Here is an 8043-nt window from a genome sequence, read left to right on the forward strand (position 1 = left end):
CGGCGTCCTGCTGTGAACTCTGCATGTGACGTCCACACAGCATTGGACACAGCACAGAGGAAGGAGTTGATTGGAGCGCCTGTGACCCCGGAAGTGCAGGCGCCGGTAGTTCCGAGGTCAATCAGCTCTCTGTGCCCTACCGCCGCAGTTTGTCTGCATTCGCGTCTTAATTGACGCGGATACACATAAATGGAGGTGCGCCTCTCCCCCCTCCCTCCTCCGAAAATACAGCGAATTTAATGGATGTGTAAAAAAAAAATTTTTTTTTTTTTACTGCTAGAAGGTGCCGCCCCCCGCATCCTGCCGCCCCAGGCACGGGACCACGGGTGCCTAATGGTAAATACGGCCCTGACCTTACCTCCATCTGTGCAACCCCATTGCAATACCAGTCACAGCCATTTGAGAAGAGTGGCGCTGTTTTTGGAAAAAGACCACTATGTTTTTCATATCTCACACAACTCTTTTGATTAGAACAGTCAAAATACATCTATACAATATACAGACAAAACTAATGTGGAAGTTGTATCTCTCCTAATAAAATGAAGTGAGATGTGTGATAGATTCACAACCACATTTTTTTTTTTTTAAACTCGTTTTATTGAAGGTTAAGTATGGCATTACATCAGAAATCAAATCAACAGTTTGTACAGTCGGGATATGGGAAATATCGATTAATATCTAGAGTGATAAAACAACCATAATCAGATCCACTTTCTGTTCTTGTAGGTTGGCATTGAAACAATAGATACTTCAGATGTATCTGTTCACAAGTTATATCTAACATGTGGTAAAGAACTCATATTGACAAGGAGTATGCAAACTAGGTGATGGGGACCACGTCACACTGCAGATACATAACTTCATAATCCATAGAATTCTCCTTCCATATCACCAATATGATAACAAAATTATTGCGGCGACAACAGTGTTTGTAGATTATTAGCCAGGGAACCGGGTGAGCCCCCAGTCAAGGGCGAACCCAGCCATCTGCCCCAGATTTCTTCAAATTTATTTAAGGAACCTCTTGACTCGAATACAAATTGTTCTAGTGGTATTATAGCATTTACCAGTGCAATCCAAGAAGCCCTGGATGGGGGACGTACACTCATCCAATTTAGTATGATACCCTTACGGGCCAAAAACAGGACCTTTTTTAATAATAGGTTCTCATCTTGGGACCAAGAGTGTACATCTACCACACCAAATAAGCACAAAATCGGGCTCATAGGAACCGGCTGTTCAAGTATGGAGCAAAGAACCGCTATAACCTCACCCCAATAAGAGTGAATGATCCGGCATTCCCATATCATGTGCCAGAAGTCCGCACCGTCTCTCCCACACCTCGGACAACCTTCGCCCGCCGAGTTGTTCATCTTTTTCAGTCTCTGGGGGGTGATATAACTCTGGTGAATTATGTATAATTGGATCAGTCTGTTATTAATTGCAGGAGAGACCAAAGTGTGGGATTCGACGATGTCTTCCCAAACTACATCATCTATTTCAGGAATCCTGGCTCTCCACCTATCCTGGACAGAAAGAGGGTTATTCATGGCTTTGGCCCGAATGAGAGAAGAGTATAGTTTGGAGATAAAACCACCAGGGCCTTGTGATCTAATGACTCCGATGATTGGGAAGGAAGAGAATCTAACCCCACGACCAGACAACTGAGCCCGAAAGGCGTGCCTGATCTGGAGGTACTGAAACCCATGCTATTCTGGCAATTCGAATTCCGCTCGCAGTTGCGCAAAAGGGCGGAGTTCACCATCACGGACAATTGAGCCCAGGGAAACCACTCCGCGATTCCTCCATTCACCAAAGCCCGGCAGCCCACAAAAATGCGGAAGGTCTAGGTTACCCCACAAGGGGGTCTCAATTGGTACATCATGGAATCCAAAGATGGCTTTAGCCTCCTTCCAGACCCTGGCCCCCAGTTTGTGTATCGGGAGCACACGACCCTCAGGGGCTCTCTTGTAATCAGTCAGTAGGGGCCATAGGAGATCCACACCCGTAAACTCTGCCAAAAATCCCTCCGGAGAGCCCATCACCCTAGGTAGCGTCCATTGACCCAGATATTTCAGTTGTCCAGCCAGGTAGTATAAATAGAGATCTGGAAGGGCCATACCCCCCAGGTCTTTGGGCCTCTGTAATTTGGCCAGCTGGACTTTTGATCTAGAAGCGCCCCAGACAAAGGTAATCATTAAAGAGTCCAGGGACCGAAAGAAGGAGCGGGGGATCTGCACAAATATATGCTGGGTAATGTAGAGGCACTTTGGTTGTACTATCATTTTGAGAAGGTTAATCCTTCCCGCCACTGAAAGCGGGAGCTGGCTCCACCTATTAATTTCTCCCCGAGATGTGATAATAGAGGGGCGATATTTCTTGCTATCATCTCCGAAGGGCTTTTTGTCAGTATAATCCCCAGGTATTTAAAGTGATCAACCACTGGAATCCTGCATATGTGGGTGTTCGCCATTTCCTCTCTGTCCCGGGACAAAAAGAGGAGGCATGACTTTGACCAGTTTATTGCCAGGCCCGAGAACTCCTCGAATCGGTCAATAAGCTCCACAGCCCTAGGAATGGAGGAATCCGGACTAGAAGCGAACAATAACAAGTCGTCCGCATACAATGACAGGCGTTCATCTCCCTTTCCACAACCACATTTTGAAACCACATGCTGCACTTTTGTGGGACACTGTATGGCTGCACCCCCAGATTTCAAAGATGGATGACTTCAGTTTACATATTGTCCTGGCGGACGCATAAAGGTTTGGGAGTCAAAAGCAGATGGTCTCTTTCTCTAGGTCAGTGTACATCAGTTTAAACAGAGGAGGCTTTTTTAGATAAAATGAAGGAGGTTCTATCTCTCTCGGTGTATGTTGGAAGCCAGCATGGACAATGTATGTATCATAAGGAATCACTGAACTCCATATTGTATCTATGAGCTACCAATATTACCAGGACTGTACATCAAAGGAATCGGCTAAGTTCAGTGAGGAGTTTCATAACCTGTGAGGCCAGGAGGCCATTGTGTGTTCTGTGATGATCTGACCTTTGTTCTATCAACATGATAAAGGTTGCATCTTCATGTGAATTGAACAGGGGCCTTTAGCCTCTTGGAAGATGCACAGCTCCTGGGGTGTTCATGAATTGAATGTCCTGTTTATAGCCTATTAAAATGTACATTGGTAAACAGTCCCTTGTTCAAGTGGAATAGAAGCCATTGTTCTGGAGATGGACATCAAGTCTCCAACCTGAATGGAGTGTAACCTGTCCTCAGGCTTTGTGATATGAAAAACCTTTGCTATATACAGGACACATCCACAGGATCCACAGGTTTGTCAAGACTCGTCTTAATCCTTTAACAAATTTACCTCGGAGAGCCTCCTTCAGGAGAGCGTTGACATCAGCAGCCATATGCAGGTTCCTGGACAACTCAAAAGACTGTGACCTGATTGGATGGTACTAATATGTGGAAGTGTTACAGGGATGGGCACTGTATGGGCCATGTTTGATTGGGTGTCTGATATAAAGGTAGCCCACCAAGCTAGTTACTAGTTAGTCTATCCACTTCCCAACTTCCACCACCCTCTCCCATTACCTTTCCCCTTTCATTGTACCCTTTCCCTTAGGCTATGTGCGCACGTTGCGTTTTTTTCCACGGAAAAGCAGCATTTTGAACTGCAGCGTAACTGCATGCGTTCAGCTTCCCCAGCAAAGTCTATCAGAAAGCCAAAAAATCAATGCACACGCTCCGTTTGTAAATGCAGCGTTTTAGATGCCCAAAATCGGTGCGGAAAAAAAAGCAGCATGTCACTTCTTTTGTGCATTGTAGCTGCGTTCTCCACCCATTGAAATCAATGATGTGGGTCAGAACGCAACCAAAATGCACTTGGACTGCATTTTTGTTGCGTTCTGCATGCTTTTTTGACAAGCAAAACGCAGGTCTTTTCAGTCTCTGTGATGTCGGTCAATTTCTGTCTGTGGATGTCGGTGAATCTCCCTCTGTCTGTCGGTCGGTCGGTCTCTTTCTCTGTCAGTTGGTCGCTCTGTCTGTCTGTCTCTCTCTGTCGGTCGGTCTCTCTGTCTGTCTGTCCGTCGGTCAGTCTCTCTCCCTCTCTCATACTCACTGATCCCCGAACACCAGCACGGCGCTGCACGGCGTTCACACTGCACCGGCGGCTTTTCCTCTTTTGAAAATGACGGCCGCTCATTATTCAATCTCGTATTCCCTGCTTTCCCCGCCCACCGGTTCCTATGATTGGTTGCAGTCAGACACGCCCCCACGCTGAGTGACAGCTGTCTCACTGCAACCAATCACAGCCGCAGGTGGGCGGGTCTATATCGTGCAGTAAAATAAATAAATAATTCATTTAAAAAAAACCACGTGCGGTCCCCCCAGTTTTGATACCAGCCAAGATAAAGCCACACGGCTGAAGGCTGGTATTCTCAGGATGGGGAGCGCCACGTTATGGGGAGCCCCCCAGCCTAAAAACCAAAAAGAAACCCCCATAAAATGTAATACTTTATTATATAAATACAAATTTCAAAAGGTGCAAGTAAAAACAGGCTATTCATAGCATACACTTTAGGAGATGGGGCCCCGGGCCAAATTCCCTAGTATCACCCTTCCTGACCGCGGAGGTTGGCACCCTTGTAGATGACGGATTGGTGCCCCCGCTCACCGAGGACTGGCCCTTATGACCCTACACTCAACCTGTAGGTGCTGCTGGTCTAATTAAGGGCCTTACAAAATCCACAGTGATATCATCACATTCATCCAGAATAGTATTCTTTACTCCTCATACCCAGTATATCATACACTTTTTTTATTGATATTCGTTGTAGACCACAATGATCAAACAATGATTAAGATAAAGGACAAGGAGTATGGATAATAATAGGACTAAATAGTCAGTTTTCGGGTTATGGCAACATCACCATTCTCCATATGTGTATGCAGCAACAAATGTCCATCACAATCGATGATAGAAAAGGCCAAATGGCCAGTACTTAGCCCCATTCAGCAGCTCATTGCCCTTGCTCGACGCGTTTCTCCCCCATATCGGGCGATCATTTGTTGCCATAACCCTAAAACTGACTATTTAGTCCTATTATTATCCATACTCCTAGTCCTTTATCTTAATCATTGTTTGATCATTGTGGTCTACAACGAATAAATCAATCAATAAAAAAAGTGTATGAAATACTGGGTATGAGGAGTAAAGAATACTATTCTGGATGAATGTGATGATATCACTGTGGATTTTGTAAGGCCCTTAATTAGACCAGCAGCACCTACAGGTTGAGTGTAGGGTCATAAGGGCCAGTCCTCGGTGAGCGGGGGCGCCAATCCGTCATCTACAAGGGTGCCAACCTCCACGGTCAGGAAGGGTGATACTAGGGAATTTGGCCCGAGGCCCCATCTCCTAAAGTGTATGCTATGAATAGCCTGGTTTTACTTGCACCTTTTGAAATTTGTATTTATATAATAAAGTATTACATTTTATGGGGGGTTCTTTTTGCTTTTTTGGCGTTAATACCCCTTGGTGTATCTATATAAGGTTGTCTGAGCCCCCCAGCCTAACAATATCAGCCAGGAGCCGCCCGGAATTGCCGCATCCATTACATGCGACAGTCCCGGGACTTTACCCGGCTCATCCCGAATTGCCCTGGTGCGGTGGCAATCGGGGTAATAAGGGGTTAATGGCAGCAGCCCATAGCTGCCACTAAGTCCTAGGTTAATCATGTCAGGCGTCTCCCCGAGATACCTTCCATAATTAACCTGTAAGTGAAAGTAAATAAACACATACACCCGAAAAAATCATTTATTTGGAATAAAAGAAAAAAAACACCCTCTTTCACCACTTTATTAAAATCCCCAAATACCCCTCCAGGTCCGGTGTAATCCAGAGGTCCCGCGACGCATCCAGCACTGCTACATGAAGCTGACAGGAGCGGCCGTAGAACACCGCCACTCCTGTGAGCTCCACGCAGCAACTGAAGTGAATCGCGCTGTCAGCGGGACGTCACTGAGGTAATGCCGGTGTGTGTGCGGTGATGATGAGGGCTGTAGTGTCGGGACATGTACGGGGATGTCGGGATATGTGCGGGGATGTCGGTGGTAATGTCAGGATGTGTGCGGGGATGTTGGCGGTAATGTCGGGTTGTGTGCAGGCATGTCGGGGGTAATGTCATGATGTGTGCGGTAATGTCGGGATGTGTGCGGGGATGTCGGCGGTAATGTCAGGATGTGTGCGGGAATGTCGGCGGTAATGTTGGGATGTGCGCGGGGATGTTGGGTTGTGTGCGGGGATGTCGGCGGTAATGTCGGGATGTGTGCGGGGATGTCGGCGGTAATGTCGGGATGTGTGCGGGGATGTCGGCGGTAATGTCGGGATGTGTGCGGGGATGTCGGCGGTAATGTCGGGATGTGTGCGGGAATGTGTTTCGGTAATGTCGGGATGTATGCGGGGATGTCGGCGGTAATGTCGGGTTGTGTGCGGTATTGTCGGGATGTGTGCAGGGATATCGGCGGTAATGTCGGGATGTGTGCGGGAATGTTGGCGGTAATGTCGGGATGTATGCGGGGATGTCGGCGGTAATGTCGGGTTGTGTGCGGTAATGTCGGGTTGTGTGCGGGGATGTCGGCGGAAATGTCGGGTTGTGTGCGGGGATGTCGGCGGTAATGTCAGGATGTGTGCGTCAATGTCGGGTTTTGTGCGGGGATGTCGGCGGTAATGTCGGGATGTGTGCGGGGATGTAGGCGGTAATGTCGCAGTGTGTGCAGGGATGTCGGCGGTAATGTCGAGGTGTGTGCGGGGATGTCGGCGGTAATGTCGGGGTGTGTGCGGGGATGTCGGCGGTAATGTCGGGTTGTGTGCGGGGATGTCGGCGGTAATGTTGGGATGTGTGCGGGGATGTCGGCGGTAATGTCAGGATGCGTGCGGGAATGTCGGGTTTTGTGTGGGATGTCGGCGGTAATGTCGGGATGTGTGCGGGGATGTCGGGATGTGTGCGGGGATGTACGCGGTAATGTCGGGGGGTGCAGGGATGTCGGGAGTAATGTCGGGATGTGTGCGGGGATGTAAGCAGTAATGTCGGGATGTGTGCGGTGAAGATGATAATCGGGACGCCACACACAGACAGAGCCGCGGTATGACAATGAAGTCATGTGCAGTTCACCCGAGTTCATTCTCATCACGCGACTCTGTCTGTGTCGGCTGTCAGCCGGCATGTAGCAGAGCAACGGTTGTGTCCGGGGATGTTGGCGGTAATGTCGGGTTGTGTGCGGGGATGTCAGGGGTAATGTCAGGATGTGTGCGGTAATGTCGGGATGTGTGCGGGGATGTCGGGATGTGTGCGGGGATGTCGGCGGTAATGTCAGGATGTGTGCAGGAATGTCGGCGGTAATGTTGGGATGTGTGCGGGGATGTCGGCGGTAATGTCAGGATGTGTGCGGGAATGTCGGCGGTAATGTTGGGATGTGTGCGGGGATGTCGGGTTTTGTGCGGGAATGTTGGCGGTAATGTCGGGATGTGTGCGGGGATGTCGGCGGTAATGTCGGGTTGTGTGTGGTAATGTCGGGTTGTGTGCGGGGATGTCGGCGGTAATGTCGGGTTGTGTGCAGGGATGTCGGCGGTAATGTCAGGATGTGTGCGGGAATGTCGGGTTTTGTGCGGGGATGACGGCGGTAATGTCGGGATGTGTGCGGGGATGTCGGGATGTGTGCGGGGATGTAGGCGGTAATGTCGCAGTGTGTGCAGGGATGTCGGCGGTAATCTCGAGGTGTGTGCGGGGATGTCGGCGGTAATGTCGGGGTGTGTGCGGGGATGTCGGCGGTAATGTCGGGTTGTGTGCGGGGATGTCAGCGGTAATGTCAGGATGTGTGCGGGAATGTCGGGATGTGTGCGGGGATGTCGGCGGTAATGTCGGGGTGTGTGCGGGGATGTCGGCGGTAATGTCGGGTTGTGTGCGGGGATGTCAGTGGTAATGTCAGGATGTGTGCGGGAATGTCGGCGGTAATGTTGGGATGTGTGCGGGGAT

The sequence above is a fragment of the Anomaloglossus baeobatrachus genome, chromosome 4 (assembly GCF_048569485.1).
Source record: "Anomaloglossus baeobatrachus isolate aAnoBae1 chromosome 4, aAnoBae1.hap1, whole genome shotgun sequence".
Lineage (NCBI taxonomy): Eukaryota > Metazoa > Chordata > Amphibia > Anura > Aromobatidae > Anomaloglossus > Anomaloglossus baeobatrachus.